Below are 22,333 nucleotides of genomic sequence, written 5' to 3'. Positions count from 1 at the left end.
ACCCTGGCTAACTCTCTCTGTAGCAGCTTGCTGTGTCAACTGTGACAATGTGTGTCATTGATGTTAACATAATGTATGCTTAAATGGAGGGCAGGTAGGAGCAGGAGAGCTGTCAGCATAGTCAGACTACTAGGGAGCAGTACGTTCGATAAAAGCTATAGATGTAGTAGCAATAATAATTATGATGATGATAACAATAATAATAATACCTTTCGTGATAATAATAATAATAATGATGATAATAATAATAATAGTAATAAGGATAATGATAATAATATTAATAATATATAATAATATCAGGGCTCAAAATTTCAAGTCCTGAGCTACTAGCCAGGCCTCAAGAGTTACTAGCCACCAGTTGTCCCACCTAACCCTAAGGCCCCGTTCACACTTAGCGATTTATCACGCGGTAATTCCCGCGATATTGCGGCAATTTACTGCGCGATATCGCTCTTCAATGCTTCTCAATGGGGCAAAGGGTCCTGCTGTCGCGGGTCGTGCGTCGCTACAGCAGGACCCTTTTTGGAGCGAATTTAGCCGCGATTCAAGCTTGCTCAATGCAAGCATTTGCACGACATCGCACGATAAATCGCGCGATATCGCACAAGATGCAAATCGCGCGACAAACGCGCGATTTGCGAATCGCCAAGTGTGAATGGGGCCTTACCCTGCCCCGGGCTTAACTCCGCCTCTGAACACACCCTCTTAAATAATCTTATGATATTTCCTATTTTATGATAGTTGCCGCTTGTAAACGGCAGATTAGGGATTCCTGCTGCAGGAAAACGCAAGTTCCTGACACAGGAATCTCTAATCACACCTGAAATATACTGTAGGTGTGAATGGGGCCTAATATACACATATACACTAAAGGTGCCCATACACCTGCTGATTATCGTACGATAATCGCGGGTGATCCCGCGATCGTCTGATAATCGGCAGGTGTATGGGCAGCGTGCGACCGCTTCTGCTGTAAGGTCGTACGACTTTCGTCTTCCAAGCATGCTGGAAAACCTGCTGAATGCTGCAGAGGCCGATGTGTGCAAGCGCACACTGCCCACTCAGCACTGCAATCATTGGAGGCCCTCCTCAGCGTCTGATCTGCCTGTCCAAGATGGGCAGATCGTACAAAATTTTAATGACCTTACAACCATCGCATAACGAAAGTCATGTGATGGTTGTAAGGTGTATAAGCAGCTTAAAAACACAATAATACACTTCTCAATGTTACACCCCCCCTCCCCCCCCGCACTAGGATGTATGTGAGGAGGATCGATCCCTAGTTATGGTTATCTGGAGGTGATTAGTGAGGTCTGCAGCAGATCTCACTAATCACCCCCAGATAACCAGGGATCGATCCTCCTCACATACATCCTTTCTTTCGGGCCGGATTTCAGAACTGTCAGAGCTCCGGCCGAAGGAAGCCAGAGCTGACAGGAGCTGCTCTGCGGTCTGCATCCGACACAGATGCAGACCGTGGAGCTGCTCCCGCAAGTCAGGTACGCGGTCTGCGACCGTGTGCCTGACATGTCAGCTGGCAGCGGGCCACATAGTACCGGCTCGCGGGCCGGAGTTGGCCCGCGGACCAGTACCTGGAGACCCAAATTTCCACTTTCCCAAATTTTGAGCCCTGATAATATAATGATATTTTATAGTCAGGATGAAATCATTAACATTTAAGAATTACTCTACAGGTGAAAATCTCAGCTGTCCTATAAGGTATTCGCGGAGGGGAAGCTCTAGGATTTTTGGCTGCATTAAAGGGTTTCTAAACCCTCCGTCTTTTTGCATATATCTACTGCTAGCAAGCAAAAAGTTTTGTTTTTTTTAATCGATTTAACAGCGGTTTAAACTTACCCGGTCTTCGCCGCGCGCTCCTGTCGAAAATCCGAAACTGCTCGGGCAGCCACAAAGCATCTTGGATCGGGCGTAAGTTCGGATTTTCGGCCGGGAGACGAGGAGAGACGCAAGGTAAGTCAATGGACGCGTGCACCCGCATGCAGAGACCGTGGGATCAGAAGTGCCAGGAAGGACAGAGGAGTCAGCGCTGGATCAGAGACCCCCCGCAGCGCTGGAGAGAAGGGTGAAAAGGACAGGAAAGACGGGGATGATCGGAAAAAGAGACATCATTTAAGGTAAGTGCTGACATTAACATTGGGGGGAGGGAAACATTTTTTTGACTTTAATGTCACTTTAAATAGGAATCAACAAGATTAACCCTTGCAGTGGGGCTACCCCACGTTTTGGTCTAGGGGCTGGATTAAAGAAGATACATTCACCGAATCCTCAATCCCACCTGGTTGCTAGACCGGTCCCTGCAACTTTTTCTCCCCCCAGGCTCTGGTAGTCTAAGGACCGCTGATGTCATCATGTCCAATGCAGGTCTGCATTAGACTTGAGGACGCCGACGGACATACCACAGCGGAGCGGAGAGAGACAGAGGTAAGCACTGACTGCCTCAGGACTGAGGATCAGTTGAGTATATCTTCAGTATTTTGGCCCCTTGCCCAAAACAAGCAGTTAACCCTTGCAGTGTGGGGTAGTCCCACCACAAGGGCTAATTTTGTTAATGAAAGGAGTTCCTCCCTATGCTGGCCGTGCGTTAGTGAATATTGACATGAACGTTCATACAGAAATTCTGGTCAGAACATTCGATAACGCCATTAGAGAATTGACGGAGCTGGTTCGAAATTTTGTTTCATTTTAACACTCAGTTTTAGAAATGAATGGAGTTTCCAAGGAGGAAAATCTACATTCACCGTTAGAATTTCGTATTCAAGAAACATTTTCGTTGTGCATCCTGATCACTGTGGGAGAGCAGACTGAGGGGGCCGAACATCAGAGCACAATCACTGTGCAGCACTAGTAAGCAGAGAAGAGCCATTATACCGTATGTCATAGGCAGCAGAGGCTGACCAGATGTCCCGTTTTAAATGGGGCAACACCGTTATTTCCTTATTTTCCCTGTCCTGTCGTTTCTTTTTAAAAAATCGGCCAGCCGCAGTGATATAAATGTTAAGACGACCGCAACTGCGTTCGGCCTTCACTTCTACATCCATGCGGCTGGCCGGTCTCCTTAACCACTTGCTGACCGGGGTGTTTATGCCCCCTTCCTGGCCAGGCCATTTTTCAGTATTCAGCGCTGCGGTACTTTGACTGACATTTATTCTGTCATGGAACGCTGTACTGAAATTAATTTTATACCATTTTTTGGGGACAGATAGAGCTTTCTTTTGGTGGTATTTATTCACCACTGCGGGTTTTATTTTTTACTATATTAAGAAAACATTACTGAAAATTTTGAAGAAAAAAAAAGATTTTTTTACATTATGTTATAATACAATTATTATTGTCCGATTTTTTTGGTAAAATATAAAAGACGGGGTCACGTCGGGTAAATAGACACCAAACATGTCAAGCTTTAAAATTGCGCACACCGGAGAAATCGCAAAAAACTATCATAACCAAAATTGGCCATAGGCGACGCTTTAAAAGCTTTTACCGCTCATCAGTTTAGTGTTATCAGTGATTGATGGGGCTGGAATTATTACTCTCACTGCGACATTCGCAGTGATATGTAATATGTGCGGCATAATGGGCGCAATCGTCATTTTCGCACATATGCGCACCCGTTGCATGTTTGCATGTGTGTATGTATGGGTGGGGACATTAAAAAAAAATTTGTGGTTTAAAAAAAAAAAAATTTCATGTGTGAATTTTATTATTTTTTTTCAACTTCAATCTTTTCTTCCTATTTTTTTTTCCACTTAACTCTATTGCTATCACATAGAGGACTATGAAACCCTCTATGTGATAGCAAAGAGATGTGACAGGTCCTCTTTATGGAGACATCAGGAGTCTCCAAGACAACCTAATGTCACCTAGGGACCCCCAGAGAAGCTGATGAAGCAGAGATGCGGAAGTGATGTAATATACAGTACAGTATATCACTTCCGCGGAGGGGGGGCTGCGGACAGGAGGGGGGCCGCATAACTTGGCACGTTATACAAGCGATCCGCCGGCTCTAAAGCTGGCGGATCGTTTGTATGTAAACAGGCATCGCTGCCTGTTTTTAAATTCGGGCAGTTTCCCACTCGCGCGCAGTGCGCTCGAGTGGCCAGGGCCAACAGGACGTCTTTTGACGACCTGTTACATCCAGGAAGCTCCCAACCGGCCATTTAATTACAACGGCCGGCCGGGAGGCAGTTAGGGAGGCGCACAGAGCACACTCCTAAGAAGTCTCCATCTGCGCTCATTCTTCCTCCACGGCAGCACTGACTGGGAGGAATTCACGTATAGGCGCACTCTGCGCACTCTGCGCCTATACATAACTTCCTCCCAGTCAGTGCTGCTGCGGAGGAAGAATAGGCTTTGGCGGGGACTTTAGGCAGCCATTTTATATGATCAGCAGCAGAGCTTTTATCTCAGCAGGGCAGTGCTCCAGAGTGTTAAGAAATCTCAAGGTTAATGGCAGAGTTCTCTGCTCCTCAGACTGATACAATGGAAGGATATGAGACAGTATAGGAAGGGGGAAAGGTGCAGAAACAATGCACTGTGTTGCATTAGTTCTGTCACTGAAGAATAATTGTTGATGGTTGAGATGTGCATTTGGATTCAGACAAACTGCCAAATGAACATATTTCTGTAAATTCGGCAGTTCATCCGAATTGCTATATATTCTGGTATAAAGTAATTAGTTGTATGGGCGCCGTCATCTTGGTGCATCTGACGTCACGTAAGAAGACAGACTACCCTCTTGGGTGCAGGAAGATGGCAGCGCCCATTGTTTCTATGCGCGCATGAGTGCGTATGGAGGCGCTTGTTGCTTCCGAAACAGCATAATAATTAATTTTGTCCAAAACACATCTCCTATATTGTCATAAAGCTTTTGTTATCATCTTACTTTTTCATGAATACATCCATACTCACCCTCACTACACCAACACACACAGCTGTACTCACCCCCCACTACACCAACACACACATCTGTACTCACCCCCCACTACACCAACACACACATCCATACTCACCCCCCACTACACCAACACACACAGCTGTACTCACCCCCACTACAACAACAAACACATCCGTACTGCTTGTCATAAAGCTTTTGTTATCATCTTACTTTTTCATGAATACATCCATACTCACCCTCACTACACCAACACACACAGCTGTACTCACCCCCCACTACACCAACACACACATCTGTGCTCATTGCCATTACACCAACACCCACATCCGTACTCACTACCACTACACCAACACACATCTGTACTCACCCTCACTACACCAACACACATCTGAACTCACTGCCACTACACCAACACACACCTGTACTCGTCGCCATTACACCAACACACATCTGTACTCACCCTCACTACACCAACACACACAGCTGTACTCACCCCCCACTACACCAACACACACATCTGTACTCACCCCCCACTACACCAACACACACAGCTGTACTCACCCCCCACTACACCAACACACACATCTGTACTCACCCCTCACTACACCAACACACACAGCTGTACTCACCCTCACTACACCAACACACACATCTGTACTCACCCCTCACTACACCAACACAAACAGCTGTACTCGCCCCCCACTACACCAACACACACCTGTACTCACCCCCGTATACACCAACACAAACAGCTGTACTCGCCCCCCACTACACCAACACACACAGCTGTACTCACCCCCTACTACACCAACACACACAGCTGTACTCACCCCCGTATACACCAACACAAACAGCTGTACTCCCCCCCCACTACACCAACACACACATCTGTACTCACACTCACTACACCAACACACACAGCTGTACTCACCCCCCACTACACCAACACATACAGCTGTACTCACCCCCCACTACACCAACACACACATCTGTGCTCATTGCCATTACACCAACACCCACATCCGTACTCACTACCACTACACCAACACACATCTGTACTCACCCTCACTACACCAACACACATCTGAACTCACTGCCACTACACCAACACACACCTGTACTCGCCACCATTACACCGACACGCACCTGTGCTCGTCGCCATTACACCAACACACATCTGTACTCACCACCAATACACCAGCATATACATCCGTACCCACTGCCACTACACCAATACATACATCCTTACTCACCCCCACTACTCCAACACCCACATTCGTACTAATCTCCACTACACCAACAAACACATTCATATCTATCTCCACTACACCAACACATACATCTGTACTCACCGCCATAACACCAACACACACTCCTCTACTCCATCTGTTCTATTGGGGAACATTTCCTTCACTTCCTGTCCCAAAGGCACAACAGAAACTGACAGGTAATTCTCTCCAAATTGAAGGGGAAAAGTGCCAAAACCCTTGTTCGTCCACCATCATTTTAGGGTCCTCACAGGACCCCTGTCTCAAGGTCACAGACAACCTTATGATAAGAGGTCCTGTGAGGACCCAAAACATCAGTGAAGGAACATGGTTTTTGCATGTCTTGTTAAACCCTCAATAGACAACTAAGGGTTACTATGGGGTGCTGACTTTTTCGATTTTAAAACCTAACAGGAGTCCTAATGCTTCTTCAGCCCATCTGAAATTATTTTAAAAAGGTTTGGACTAGAAATGCACATTAACAAATAATCTCTTTGACTCTACAACAGGTCCAATCAGCTATTCATTACATTATTATGCATGTAATTTTTTCACACACGTTCACAGTCAGGTAATTACTGTGACTCAAATGATCTTTCATGCCTGTCTTTGTGAACCTGACATAATGGGAACTCACGCTGACAGATCTTACTGTTAAAAGCCCCCGGTGTTATCTAAGAGCTGGTATTTGTTGGATTAGTTCATATAAAACAATGCTTAATTGCCATATCCCAAGAATGCCACCAACTTCTACAGTGGAGTATGGATCTCAAATGTACAAAACTAATTAGTGAACCAAATAAGGGAAGAAGGAAAATGAATGAGAGAGGGCCTATATCGCTCTCCCTACTCAACATAGTTATAAATCAACAGTTGTCATGTATTCTCTTGGGAGCTCTGTCCATATAATAGACACGTTAGTAAAATCTAAAAGGTTAAACAAGGTAATTGATATAGATATTAAGACCCTGATGAGTCCAAACCTGTGACACACCATTAATAATACATATATATTAAGCAAATAAATAACTTTACACAGTTGTAACCCTCCACCCTCCCCTCCACATCCTAGGTGAGAATGATGTGGCGTTTACTGATGAAGCCTCCTGGGATATGCTCATCACATATCTGGGGAGGCTTTAGCTTCACAGCAGTGGCCATATGGGGAAAGACCTGGGGCATGTGATCAGGAGGCCAGCTGCCTCAACCAGTAAGAGACAATCAACTTTCGATGACTTAAAAGGGCAGGTTCACACCATTTTCCAGACCAGATCTGGTCCGGAAAACGGTGTGAACCTGCCCGCACTTGCAGTGCATTCCAGACCAGAAAAAATTAGACATGCAGTATTTTTCTGGCCTGGTCTGGAACGGACTGCGCTGGTGTGAACAGAGGCCAGAAATAGCATAGGGATACATTAGGATGCATTTTGGGTCCGGAAACAATCAGGTGTGGTCTGGAGATGGTCTGGATGTGGTGTGAATGGGCCCTTAGATAGTGCCATGGGACCCGTTGTGTGGCAGCATAGTGGCAGATCACAGCAGGACAATGCTGGATTTCTTCGGTGGGTGGGTGGGTGAGTATGTATTTTTAGCATAAAAGCTAAGCATGGACTAACAAAAAATAACACAGTGGGGCATGGGGGTTGAAGTAAATACCCTAATGCATAAGGTCCCATTCATTCAATACTGGATAAAACTTTGAGCCGTATATACATCTTCCTGATGGTATTAAACTCTGTAAGAACGAGATCCTCTGCTTCCACAGCGGAAACTGTATAAATATGTAAAATATCCCATGGACAAATCAATTCAAAGCTCAGCAGGTCAACTGAATTGGTTAGTATAAATAATGTGTCTAAGGCACATAACCATGTAACATTGATTGGTCCTCTCACATGGAGATACTTACAAGGAAACTGATATATGCATTGTGACTATGATAAGTTGAAACCTATGATATACAATAAGTAATACATATACTGTATATATTAAGCAAAAATAATATTTAACCCTAGAGACAAAATATAACAAGATGCATACATATGTATGTAATGAATACACTAATGTACAAGACTTCTGATGATTTTGGATTGTGTATAAAGAACGAGATATGAAGCACTGAAGTAGTGAAGTACTGAAGTTCCGCATTGTAAACTGTATAAATATGTAGAATGTCCCATGGACAAATCAATTCTAGGCTCAGCAAGTCAACTAATATGGGTTATACATATTGTGTCTAAGACATGTAGCCGTGCAACATGGATTGGTCTTCTCACATAGAGATATTTACAGTCCAATCTGATACACTACCGTATAATACTATTCCTCCATCTTCCACCTTCTCTTGTACTCAGAGAGAAAAAATGCTTCCCATAGTGTAGTATGTCAGAATAAATTTACAGACATTCCTCATTTACCGACTTACCTGTTTTGCGACCACTCGCACTTACGACCGACCTCCGACCTTACGTGCAGCGTGGCAGCGGCAGTGTGACGTCTCGCCGGCAGAAGTGATGTCCTCCGTTCTTCACTGCGGGTCTCGGTAAGTATTTTATTGCCCGATGTACAGTACACTGTTCAGTATTGTACATCTGCAACACTATACAGTACTGTACTTATGCAGTACAGCACTGTATAGAGTTCCTCACTTAACAACCAATTCGTTTAACAACCTGGTCGTAGGAATGGAACTCGGTCGTTAAGTGAGGAATACCTGTATTTAAAATGATTAAAATGAGGCGACGGTCTGCAGAGGAAGTCAATAGTGATGAAATGCATCAGGTGGGCGGATCCATGCAAGCATTACGATCATAGAGACAGGAGCTCCAGTGGACACAAGTCATGTGCAATTGCCTTATTTTAATTGTAAGTGCATTTTAATCATGTTAAATACATTTGTTCTGACATACTACACTATGGGAAGCATTTGTTCTCTCTCTGAGTACAAGAGAAGGTGGAAGAGTGAGGAATAGTATTATACGGTTTTGGAAAGATAAGCCAGGGTTGGGAGGTATCTACCCCAATTTATTGTCAAATCAAAAAACGAAGGAAAGGATTTGGTTCTATATATATCAACAAAGCGCTAATTGTCCATCTGAAATATGGTAAGCAATAGGAGTCGGTGAGTGCGGCCAGATCTTATCTTTGAGCACGGTGGAGAGCACTGATTCACTAATTGTTTATGCATTCACAGACGTGGTGTGGATTATAAAAGTTGGAAGATATATCTTCACATATTTCAAGGACTTTATTGTATTTTTAGAAGTAATTGACTTCACATGTGGTTATGTAGATTAATGAGGGAGTTGTACATCACTTGTGAGATTGAATACAGGACTTTCTATATGTACACATTCTATGAGATGTACTAGCACAAGTATGTGTTTTTTGTTATTCACATTTTTTTAAATGTTTCTTATGGCTTATAGTGTATAGACCATTAGACCAAGAGTTGGTTTTTTAACACTATTAACACAGGCATTGTGCAACACAGGTGTTTGTGGATAACACAAAATTATATAATCGCTTTGTGATCATTTCACAATTTATAACATTTTTCTCACATTTTAGGCATTTATTTTGAGTTTGAAGCACAGTGCTATTTTATTTTTTCCTATTTTGGGTGTACTCACCTATTAAGCACAGCTGCTTTTACAGTGTTATTTGATTCCTAGCACAATTTTTTTCTATCTAATATTGTTACAGTCTATGTGTTTATATTTGAGGATTTACCTCCTAATGGATAAACCGAAAGACTGCAAGATGATGAATATTTGTATAGGGGCTCTCATTGTTCTAAGAACTTTCAGCTACCAGATCAGCTTCAGTCTTTGCATGACTTTTTATGAGAAGTGGTCTGACTCAGAGGGTATAGGATAGGTCTATAAATATTTCCATGTGAGAAGACCAATCCATGTTACGTGGCTACATGTCTTAGACACAATCTTTATATTACAATTTAGTTGACTTTTAGCTGAGCTTTGAATTGATTTGTCCATGGGATAGTCTACATATTTATACAGTCTCTACTCATACATAGTTCAATATCATCACAAAACAAGTACAATCGGCTCAATGTTTTAGTCAGTATTGAATGACTGGGATCCTATTCATTGGGGTAATACGTGCATATGTATGTATCCTATTACATCTTGTCGCTTGGGATAATTATTCTATTTGCTTAAAGTGACATTAAAGCCAAATGTTTGCTAGCAGTAGATATAGGCAAAAAAAACGGAGGGTTTAGAACCCCTTTAATATATATGTATTATTTACTGTGTGTCACAATACTGAACATGTCATAGTCATCAATCAAAGTCCAAATCCCATTCCCACTGCCATGGTCTCAAAACCACAAGGTATATGTGGTGCCCAGGTGACCACACGGATGGCGCCGTGCAAAACACTAATAGTAAATAAAAGTAATTCATCGGCACACACTTGAAGGGTTTTTAAAGTATTAATATGTTTATTCAATACCCAATGTCACATACTGTCATACGGTGCTAACGTTTTGGGTCCGCACAGGGATCCTTCATCACTGTCACTCTGATGAAGGATCCCTGTGCGGACCCGAAATGTTAGCACCGTATGACAGTATGTGACATTGGGTATTGAATAAACATATCAATACAATAAAAACCCTTCAAATGTGTGCCGGTGAATTACTTTTATTTACTAATAGTCATCAATCAATTAATCAATCAATATCAGTTATATTGTGTAACCTTTTAGACCAAACTAATGTGTTAGTTATATAGATAGATATACTGTATGTCTCCCAGGATATTACATTACAATTGTTGGTTTTTAATATTGATGGGCTGACAAAATGAGATAGCCCTTCTTTTAGGGACACTAATAATTAGGGACATTATTATTAAACAATATTAATAAATTTATTTTTCTGATATTCAGAGTGTGATTCATCTCTCATACATTTTTCCTTTTTTCCCTAACTTGGGTATTATTTGTTAGAGTACAACTGAGTTTTCTGAGGTTGGTTACTTTTAAACAGAGGACCCATGTTATTATTATTTTCTTTTTATGAAACTTTGATTTTTATTGACTATAGATTGTTTAGGACAGATGTACAAAGATCAGATATCGCCAAGGGATACATATAACATTAACAAGATAGTGGGGCAAACCTCATGCATAACATATCATCATAATGTTGTGAATGTTTTCCCTTGGTATGCCCAATACTGAACAATAAATTAAGTTGATGCAAGTAAGGTATCATTAATGTATAGAACCTTAACAATGAATGGAGGGTAAGGAGAGGAAATGAAGGGAGAGGGGAAAAGGTAAGGAAGAACAAGTAATGTAGCGTAGTAGGTAACCTAACTTGAGTGCATTATACAGTACCATTTGCAACAACATATAGAAAGAATGGGGTTTTGTTGAGAGGTATAACACCAACACTTGATTCAATTGATATAAAAAATATTTATTTTACACATATACAGCATAAAACCATGTATACATTACATTGAATACAACCTAAATCGAATAACATTTTAGGCAGAAATTAAAAAACAAATTGCATCCTAGCTCCAATTCATCTTGTTAGGCATTATATTCAGTAGGGAATTCCATGTATCCAGTCCCTACGCGTTTCGCATATTGCTTCCTCAGGGGAACATGGATCTATCTAATAAGAAATGTATATGTATTTAATCTTAAATTAATTCATCTAAGTGATACAGTACAAAAATCAATTTTGAAGTCTACACACCAGAAAGAACTGTGCTCTTGATGGCTCCGCCGGACAGAGGGACACCCATCACCATCGTCACCCCCACACCCAAACACCTCTCACTTACCACCCAATGGGATTCCCAGATGCAAACAGGATTCCCCAGATCGAGTGTTAAATTTACCATCAATCAGAACCAGAAAGGGATTACATTTTTAGATGTTATCATTGCGATAAGGGATGATAACTATCTCATGACTAGATTATATCGAAAAGAGACAGCGGGAAATTCCATTCTGCATGCTGCTAGCTCACACCCCCGTTTTCTAAAGAACAATCTCCCATACAGTCAATACCTGCGAATAAAACGGAACTGCTCAATGGATAGTGACTTCCAAAGAGAGGCGAGGGCGTTGCAAATTCGCTTGTTAGAAAGGGGCTATAGCAAAAAAGTACTCATAAATGCCTACACCGTGTACAAAAGAAAGACAGAGCCCAAATACTATATGGAAATAAAAAATCTGTGTTCCCCTGAGGAAGCAATATGCGAAACGCGTAGGGACTGGATACATGGAATTCCCTACTGAATATAATGCCTAACAAGATGAATTGGAGCTAGGATGCAATTTGTTTTTTAATTTCTGCCTAAAATGTTATTCGATTTAGGTTGTATTCAATGTAATGTATACATGGTTTTATGCGGTATATGTGTAAAATAAATATTTTTTATATCAATTGAATCAAGTGTTGGTGTTATACCTCTCAACAAAACCCCATTCTTTCTATATGTTGTTGCAAATGGTATAACCTAAAAAAAGGGGGAGAGGTTGCACCCGGAGACCACTGAGGCATCAATTCACTATTGTACTTGCATTATACAGTACATCTGAGAACAGGGTCATGTACCTTGGTCTTGCAAGTATTAATGCATATAAGCATAGTCATTGGCTTAAGAATAGCCATAGCAACCCATATGGCTGCTATGGGGCCTGGGGTAGGAGGGGTCCCCATTAGGGGGGCTGATTAGGAAAACTAAACCGTGAGGTTTTTAGTATAGAAGGGTTGAAGTCAGACTTCGGGAACCTCTAGTCACAGATCCCCCTCTGAGCAGTAGAAGCATTTACTTATCTATCTTAGCAGTGTAGATTTATTGCCCTCTGAACCTCTGCTACTGACTTAAATTAACCCCGTATGCCTAATGCAGTCAGAAATCCCAGAGTGTCACTGCTATTAAAACCTTATAGGAGGGCTGAGGTTTGTGGTCCTAAAAAAAAAAATGTAATGAAACTGAAGTTTACTTTCAAAGAATTTTATTATTTTCAAAAGATAAACGCAAACACAGGCCGTACCGATAGATGAAGTAATATCAAAATTATATCGCAAATGCATTCATAAAATATACAATGAAGAACAGAAGTACCAGGAGAAAACAACAAAGAAGAAGAGAGCAGAGAAAGGAAAATAGAAGGAGAAAATGCGGAGAACGGGAAGAGGCCAAGACCGTTGTTGTCGAAATTCAGGTTACCGTCCCATGGTTAACATATTGCATCCAGGGATCCCACATAAGATCGAATTTCAGAAAATGGGAAATTTTATGGAATCTGAACAGTTCAGAATGAGGCATTTGTAAACTTTCTTATCAATAGGAAAGAGTTAAAGGTTCCCCTAGTTTAAAATATTGACCGATCCTGCACAGTCCTTTATCCTGCAACCATTAAAATAGTTTAGGTTGTAGAATGGGAGGGAAGAGCGGATGACGAAGAATCAGAGCCAGGGGAATATGTGGAGAAGATAATGTGTGAGATTGCCGTATCCGATTCCAAAGGCCTAAAAAATGTGAAAGGTAGGGCCAAAATTGCAGGTCTCTTTCGAGAGGGTGGCCATTTTAGAAGGTCCAGTGGTAGATCGTTGGCAGCAGCAGCGTCCATAGATACCCAATCAGGCAATTCCCTTTGGAAGTAAACAGATGGTAGTTGAACTATGCGTGATGCATAAAAATAATAGGAGAGATTAGGAAGCCTGAGGCCTCCGTTATTCCTTGAACAGAATAGGGTAGTTCTGGGTAATCGGTGACCCTTTCCACCCCATATAAAGGATATGAGGCTAGATTGGAAAGATTGTACATCTGTACGGGGTACACCTATGGGCAACATGTCTGTGAAGGTTCTCATTCATCCAGGTCATTGTATATCTGTAAAAAAATAAGTCAAGGCAACTTTCGAGATCACACAAATACAAAAATCACACAAATACAGCAAGTTCAGTTGCCTTGACTTTTTTTTTACAGATATACCTATGGACAACGCTCTAAAAAGATACAACATTTTTGGTAGAAGGGTCATTTTGATCGCATTTATTCTCCCGAGATGATATGAGGACTACCTATCCAAATCATCCCATAGTTTTCAAAAGAGAGGAGGGTAATTTGCTCGATAAAGAGAATCAAAACAGGAGGTAAGAATGATACCAAGAGAAAGGGAAAGCATTTTGAAGTCTATCAAGAAGATCCTGAGATAGATTAATATTCAAGGCCAAAGATTTAGACGTGCTGACGCATAATTCGGATATATCAGCAAAGTTATCAAGGGTATGTAGAACATTAGAGATAGTGGTTAATGGAGAAGTGAAGAACAGTAATAGATCGTCAGCAAATAATACACATTTATGTTCCCTATCCCCACAGGAAACTTCCTTAATGTTTATATTTTCCCTGATAGTGATTGCAAGAGGTTCTATTGCAATGAAAGTGGAGTTTAAAGAAGTTTGCATCAGGGTAAAGAGCAAATGTAAGCAAGAGCAATATTAATTTGATCATACTATAAAATATAATTATGGTGATTTATTATTATTATTAGTTTTAGTGTTACTATGACTCTTATCCCCAGCACTGCTCCCTAGTAGTGTACTGACTATGCTGACAGCTCTCCTGCTCCCTATACTTGGTACATACTTCATATCAAGATAAATGACACATATTGTCACAGTTGACACTGCCAGCTTGTACAGAGAGGGTTAGCCGGGGGCCCATGGTGTTGCTGTGGGGCCCCATGATTTGTAGTTATGCCTTGGCATAGTGAACTGAGATAGAGCCATTTCACACAGGCAATTTGATCAGGTCCGTCTGTCAGTTTTTCAGGCACACCTGATTGAAAGCCCAGTATCAGTCTATGGGCAGCCAGATCTAAACTGATGTGCGTCTGTTTATATCCGATTACCCCCAACTCTAATCAGGTCCAGAAAACCAAACGGAACAGAGTTACGTTTTGGTGGACTTGCTTGTGGTGGATGGGGGGTAATCTGATGTAAACAGGCACATGCCCTCTTACATCTGACTCCACATTGACCAACATGGATCCGGTATTTCAGTTGGATGGACACGGATGACACAATGGTGATATCCATTCCAAACTGTGCCGATCAGCATGGGATCCATACACGGATGTAGGAGGAAGGATGTCCTGATTTCCCTATATACAGTAGGTCTGTAGTTAGAGGGATCACTAGCAGGAGGAAGGAAGGTCCTGTTTCCTCTATATAGATATTTAGATGTTACTAGAGTGCAAAGGTGGACCAATTATTATCGAATTCAGGAGCCAGTCCCTTAAATCCAAGAGCCAGCAGGATTTTTTTTTTTCTGGAGCCAGCTCCATTGACAACAGCTAGAGGCAACCTCAAACCTTAGGCACCAGCTGTGATTACTATGGAGCACTGGCTTTCTGGCTCCTGGGATTTGTCCAGCCCTGACATAGAGAGATGTGGACCTGAACTATTCTCCTTGCAGTATTCGACCAATGCAACAATCGGGTGCTTTCAGTGACTGCGGCTGATGGCACCGTGCACTCAATTTTCACACATTTATTTGTGGAAGATGACTAGTAAGATTTATTTGATGTTTAGGGCAGGGGCGTATCTGCCGCAAGGCAAACAAGGCATTTGCCTCAGGTGGCAGATTCCAAGGGAGCGGCAAAAATGCCGGGGTCTCAAAGTACCAGCCCACGAGCCGGTACTATGTGACCCGCAGCCAGCTCAGAAGTCAGCTACGCGGTCACGGACCGCAAACCTGACTTGCGGGAGCAGCTACACGGTCTGCATCTTTTGTCGATCGTGTAGCTGAGTCTGCGCCGGCCCTCGGATCCTTTCGGACAGCGCTCTTTCAGTGAATGCTGGCCGAAAGGATTGGGCAGGATCGACCACCGGGACAGACGTGCCGCCTCACAGCTTCCTCCCTGCAACAAGATAAGCAGGAGATGGGGCTCTAGATTGTATTTTAGGTGCGGGGGAAGGGGGGACTGGGAATTATTTTAAATGTGTGTGGGGGGACACAGACTGGGGTTGTTTTTAGGGCTGTGGAAATTAACGATTAATCCCTCGATTAATCGTTAATTTTTTTGATCGATCAAAATTATTTTGATCGATACTCATCTCTCCGCCGGCTTCCGGGAGTTCCTCCCCCTTCCCCAAGTGGCTCTGTCGGCCAATTCTAGTCTTGGAGCTCATAAGTATCGGTATATGTACTCGTACTTGTACCGAGTACTGTACTTGGTATCTGTGCAACCCTAATATATATACACATATATATACACATATATATATGTATTGTTAATGTGTGGGGGGTTTTTTACAAGTGGCAGCTGTCACCTAAGTTAATGATCAGGTGACAACAGTTGCATGTAAACAACTGCACAGCGCATGTGATGATACGTGATATGTTTACATTCGGTTAGGAATCAATCACTCTCCCTGGACGCAATGATTGTTCATCCACGGATCAAGCGAGAGTGTTTTCTGACCGCATGTCATTATATCACGTATCATTACATGCAGTGTGCAGGCGTTTACACTGAACTGCTGTCACCTGATCATTAACTTGAATGGGTGATAGCTACAGCGTGTAAACACCTGATTAGGGATATCTGCTGCAGTAAAACGCAAGTTTCTGATGCAGGAATCGCTAATCGCAGGATCTGTGGTGGGCTTTGCAGAATCCATAGGGGGCTCTGCAGCCTACAAAGCCCACTACAAAACCTGCAGAGCCCACCTGAGACCACAGTCGGGTGGGGTAAATTTAGTGTGTGGGGGGGCGCCGAGTTTTGTCTTGCCTAGGGCAGCCCCAAACCAGAAGACACCACTGGTTTAGGGGCCACGCAGGGTCCCTTCTTCAAGGCCACATTGTCACAACCATGAGGAAGGGACCCCGCATGGCCCCAAAACTTCAAAACAATGTGTGAGAATTGCATCGAAGTTCTGGTGACGTCCCAAGCGTCCAATTAGTAAACAGCAAAAAAACAAACATCATTATACACCCCCTTTAAGTGTGTGGAAATATTTGTGTTGCCAGTATCATTCCCAGGTTATCTGGCAGATATTAATAACCAGCCGCGTTATCACAGTTTACTATCGCACAGTGTAGGATTAGTCACCACTTTGAGAAGAACACAAATGTTGTTTGCACATGGATCAATCGTATTTCTTGGAGTCGGCAAGCTCCATAGCAACTCATTGTGTTCCCACACTGTCAACGGTTCTCATTATCTACAGCTTTTAATCGAGACAACTATTTAATCACTTAATCTGTTTAATAATTAAACTGTAATAGCTTCCTGAATAAAATATGTAGTTCCCTCTTCCTGTGTGAAATTCTCATTGGAGGTATACCTGAGAATTTAATATTACTTCATAGCTCTTAGCTGCAAGCCACTAAAGTTGGAGAACATTGTGCAATAATCTGTACTTGTCCCTAGACCTGGTGACCAACCTGCAGCCCTGGGGCCACCAACTGTAGGACCCCTGTAGGATCCAACTGTAGGACCCCTGAAGACAGTAGAGGGTTATTCACTATGGAGCCGAAGCATACAGCCATAGCTTCGGCTGATCCTTCGGCTCTCTTTGGCCTCTGGAGCCCTTGTTTTTCTTCTGCCGGCATCTTTTCCTGTGTTTTTTTATTATTTTTAATGTTCTCTTTTTTTTTGTTCTTTTCTTTACACTATTTAAATTTTTTTTGTTTTCCTACATTTTAAAACAAATTTTTTTTTTCATATCAACATTTTTTTTTTTTTATATTCCAACAGTACATTAAACAAATAAACAATTGCATTTTAACCACATACATATACGCAATAAAAAAATAAATAAATAATAACTTAACATTCACAATATCCTACCTCTACAGTCTTCCAATCCCCCAGAGAGAAAAAAAAAAAAAAGAAAAAGGTGTATTTTATCTTCCCATATCTTGTGTCAAATTCGACAAGGGTTAAATCCCTTAAATTTTTATTGTGCCATCTTTCTCCTTGTGGGGTGTCCTCTTTTATTATTTTTAAAACTATATTTTATATGCACGTACGTATATATGTGCGTCCCCCTCTACCTTCCTAAAACTAATCATAAGTACGTTAATCCTCTAAAAAACTATATCTTTGTGTAAGTGTCCTTAGCAGTGCCAGACCTGCCATATAGCAGGTATAATTAGTATGCCCTCTTATCCTATACCTGGGGTCAAATAGAGGAGAGAGAGGGAGAGGAAAAAAAAAGGGCCAAATTCTTATTGTGCCACTTGGCCCCTTCTATTAAATATTATTATTAAACTGTGATTTACTTTATATCGTGATCAATGTGAAGTCAATAATAATTTTGTAAAAAAAAAAAAATATATTTACACTATTTAATTTTGTTTTTGTTTTCCTACATTTTAAAACAATTTGTAAACTTTTTTTTTCTTTTTTTAAATTTATTTCACTTATTTTCTATTCTGCCCGGTACCTCGGATTTACCGAGCAGAATAGCCGAGCCGACTGCCGCTTGGCGGCATTCAGCTATTCACTTACTGCAATTATGCCCCTATGACAATAGGGGTGAACGTCAGCGAGTGAACAGATGTTGGATCGGCTGAGCCGAACTCCTTCTGCACTTCAGAGCATGTTTGGCGCTGAAAGGCCGATGTACGGCTGAAATCAGCTGTACAAGCCAGAAGTGAATAGCCGAACAGCGCTCGGCTCACTTCACTTTGGCTGGGTTATTCACTCAGCTGCCTCAGCAGCTTTGTGAATAGCCCCCAGTAGTCTGTTTTTCTTACCTAGGGGTTTCCTCTGCTCAGTAAAGGAAAAATATTCTTTGGATTGGATTCTAGTAGTTATATGGCTTGGTTCATTTCCTTCACATGCTTTCTTTTTTTCTGTGCTGTGTCCTTTTTCCCCTCTGATCTTTTAGAATTGATTTATCAGGGAGAAATATTGACTGTGACACAAGTCATTTTTAGGAGGTCTGTCGGGAGCACCAATGTGCTAGCATTGGTTTGTAAAGAGCTGTAATGGCCGTTGTCTCTAGAAGTCTCCTGTTGGGTGTCTCCAGTCCATGACTGTCTCCCTAGGTATGTTCCCAACATATGTCCCCAACAAGAGTTGTTCTCCAACAACTCTTATAGTATGTCTATAGGGTGTTTCTTAAAGTGTCCAAACCTTTTACTTTCTAACCTGCTCTCGAAAACTAACAGCTGAGACCAAGCAGCCTTTGGGCCCATGTGATGGGCTTTTCTTCAAGTCAGAACTGGTTCCCTACCATTCAAATCAAGGGAAATGCAAAAGTTGATGAGGCTTAGGAGGAAGTCAACTGCAGGTCAGAAGGAGGTCAACTGCAGACCAAATGAACCAGTCAAGGAACTCTATAGGTTGAACTCGATGGACCTGTGTCTTTTTTTAACTTGACTAACTATGTAACTATGTCACTCTGAATGATCTCAGGAGCCCTTCAAACTGGAATTCACCTGAAAGCACACTGAATTCATCCATCCGCAGAAGGCCTAAGCTCATTTTCACAGGCCCTTCAGAATCACCAATCCTGTTCCAAATGGAATGTTTTATAATCATATAACCTATAATTGTTGTGTCTTTGTTACCACATGGATCCTCCCTGTTTACTTAGCAGCTGTTCAATGCAGGTCACTTGACCACAGTAGTTATAAACATGACCTACAAGTCAACTCAATGTATTATATGCCGCTGAATAGCAGGCTGACACTGTGTACACATCCATCCTCTCTTATCTCTATGACAAGTGATATTACTTCGTGAGAAGCAATAGATGCTTTCACACAAAGTACATTTTCTTACTGGGAAACGATTGTATTTATTAAGCTGAACACCAGGCAAGCAGCTAATTACATAGAAACATGGAAGAGTGAGGTCATAAAAAGACCAAGTGGTCCACTGAGTCTGCCCCTTTTTTTAATTCTTTTTTTGTAATCTTTGTTTCTTAGTATAAATTAGTATATTTGTTTCTTAGTATAGATCTATGTTGGTCCCAAGCATGTTTAAATGCACTTACTGTTGACTGACTCACGTACGTTTGATAAAAGTTAATTCCAAGCACCAACTACTCTCTTAGTACAATAATACAGTCTAAGGATAGTTCTGAACTTTCCTCCCACTAGTTGTGGGTGATGTCCCCATGTTCTTGATCTTAGCTACGTGTTGCAAATATTGCCCTCCTGAACCTTATTCATACCCTTAAAACAGATCTATGGGATTTTGAAAAGTTAACCCTTGCAATGGAGCTACCCCCACACTGCAAGGGTTAACTGCTTTAACTGCCTGTTTTGTTCTAGGGACCTGAATAAGGAAGATACACTCACCTGATTCTTGATCCTGTGCCAGTGACCACTAACCTCCTTCACCCTCTACTCTGGCTGTGCGTATTCCCTTGGCGTCCTCACGTCTAATGCAAGTGAATGGACCTTGCAAAGACGTGATGATGTAATTTTAGGCCTCATTTAAGGCCTGAAAATTGCTTGAAGCCCCTCCAAATTATACATTTTCTGAAAGTAGAGACCCCGGAGAATAAAATGGTGTCATGTGCAAAAAATGTTTTATGTCACATGATATTAGCACAGCAGTTTATCGAACCCAAAATTTCTGGCCACAGTAGCCAGGGAATGACAGCTCAGAAACTGGAAGTGATGGAATCCTTATTGCCTCCTGGTTAGTTTACCAGGAGGCAATCGGATCCTTCAACCACTGCCAACACTTACCGAGGCCATGCTGGGTCCGCAGGAGGGCCAACAGAAACCAGGATGCATATCGGTGTGGGGCGGAGGGGTGGCGCCTTTGGGGGTATAGAAGCCGAAAGTCAGCTGATAAACACACTACTGGCTGCTATAACAGATAGGAATCTGTTTACAGCTCCCTGCTGCCATGGACCTAGTACCTACATCCGTGGTAGCAAAAGGGTTCATGTGTATAAAAGTTTCAATCATGTCTCCTCTTTCCCTTCTTTCCTCAAGACTGTACATTCAGTTCCTGCAGTCCCTCCCGGTATGTTTTATTCCTCAGACCTTTGGCCATTTTTGCCTGTCTCTGGACTTATTCTATATTATCTAAATCTCTTTGTAAGTAAGGTCCCCAGAAGTGGACACAGTAGAGTTGGTGAGGTCTGAAAGTATACCATTGTATGGCTGTTCCTCCTCAATGTAGGTGTTCAGTGATGGACACTGGCCTCTGAAAACTGGTGCAGCTGCAGTGGTGCTGGGCAGGCACTCGCTCCTTACCCTCCTTTGGCCCCTCGCTTTGTGTCAACTTATAGAAAGGGCATACTATAGACACTACTATATACACTTATAAATATGACATAAGGCCCTAAACTCCCAGCTGCAGCTGTTCTATGCTATTCTATAGGGATGCACCGATACCACTTTTTTAAGGCCGAGTACGAGTACCAATACTTTTTTTCAAGTACTCGCCGATACCAATTACCGCTACTTTTTCTTAAATCGACAGGTCACATTTTTTCTAAAGCAATACAAAATCATGATTTTAGGTCAGTTTCTTAATATTATGAAGAACATGAACACTCTGTAGTGTGGCACAGCTATATCCAATTCTGCATACCTGGCTTTATATTATAAAGTTCTTATAATATAAAGCCAGGTATGCAGAATTGGATACAGCTGATCACATGTCCAGACTCCAGAACAGTGTATTATTGTATAGTGTGGCACAGCTATATCCAATTCTGCATACCTGGCTTTATATTATAAAGTTCTTATAATATAAAGCCAGGTATGCAGAATTGGATACAGCTGATCACATGTCCAGACTCCAGAACAGTGTATTATTGTATAGTGTGGCACAGCTATATCCAATTCTGCATACCTGGCTTTATATTATAAAGTTCTTATAATATAAAGCCAGGTATGCAGAATTGGATACAGCTGATCACATGTCCAGACTCCAGAACAGTGTATTATTGTATAGTGTGGCACAGCTATATCCAATTCTGTGTAACTGGCTTTATATTATTATTACAATTTCTTGCAGAATTGGATATAGCTGTGCCACACTGTGTTCTGGTCTGCAGTCTGGACATGTGCTCATCTATTTTCACCACTAGGGGGATACAAGCCTTAGTTAGCAATATCTACATAGTTATTTTCTTTTTTTTAAATAATATATGCCGGTA

This window comes from Nanorana parkeri, unplaced genomic scaffold (genome assembly GCF_000935625.1).
Source record: "Nanorana parkeri isolate BGI_ZX_2015 unplaced genomic scaffold, ASM93562v1 scaffold989, whole genome shotgun sequence".
Taxonomy (NCBI): domain Eukaryota; kingdom Metazoa; phylum Chordata; class Amphibia; order Anura; family Dicroglossidae; genus Nanorana; species Nanorana parkeri.
Note: the sequence above shows the minus strand (reverse complement) of the source record.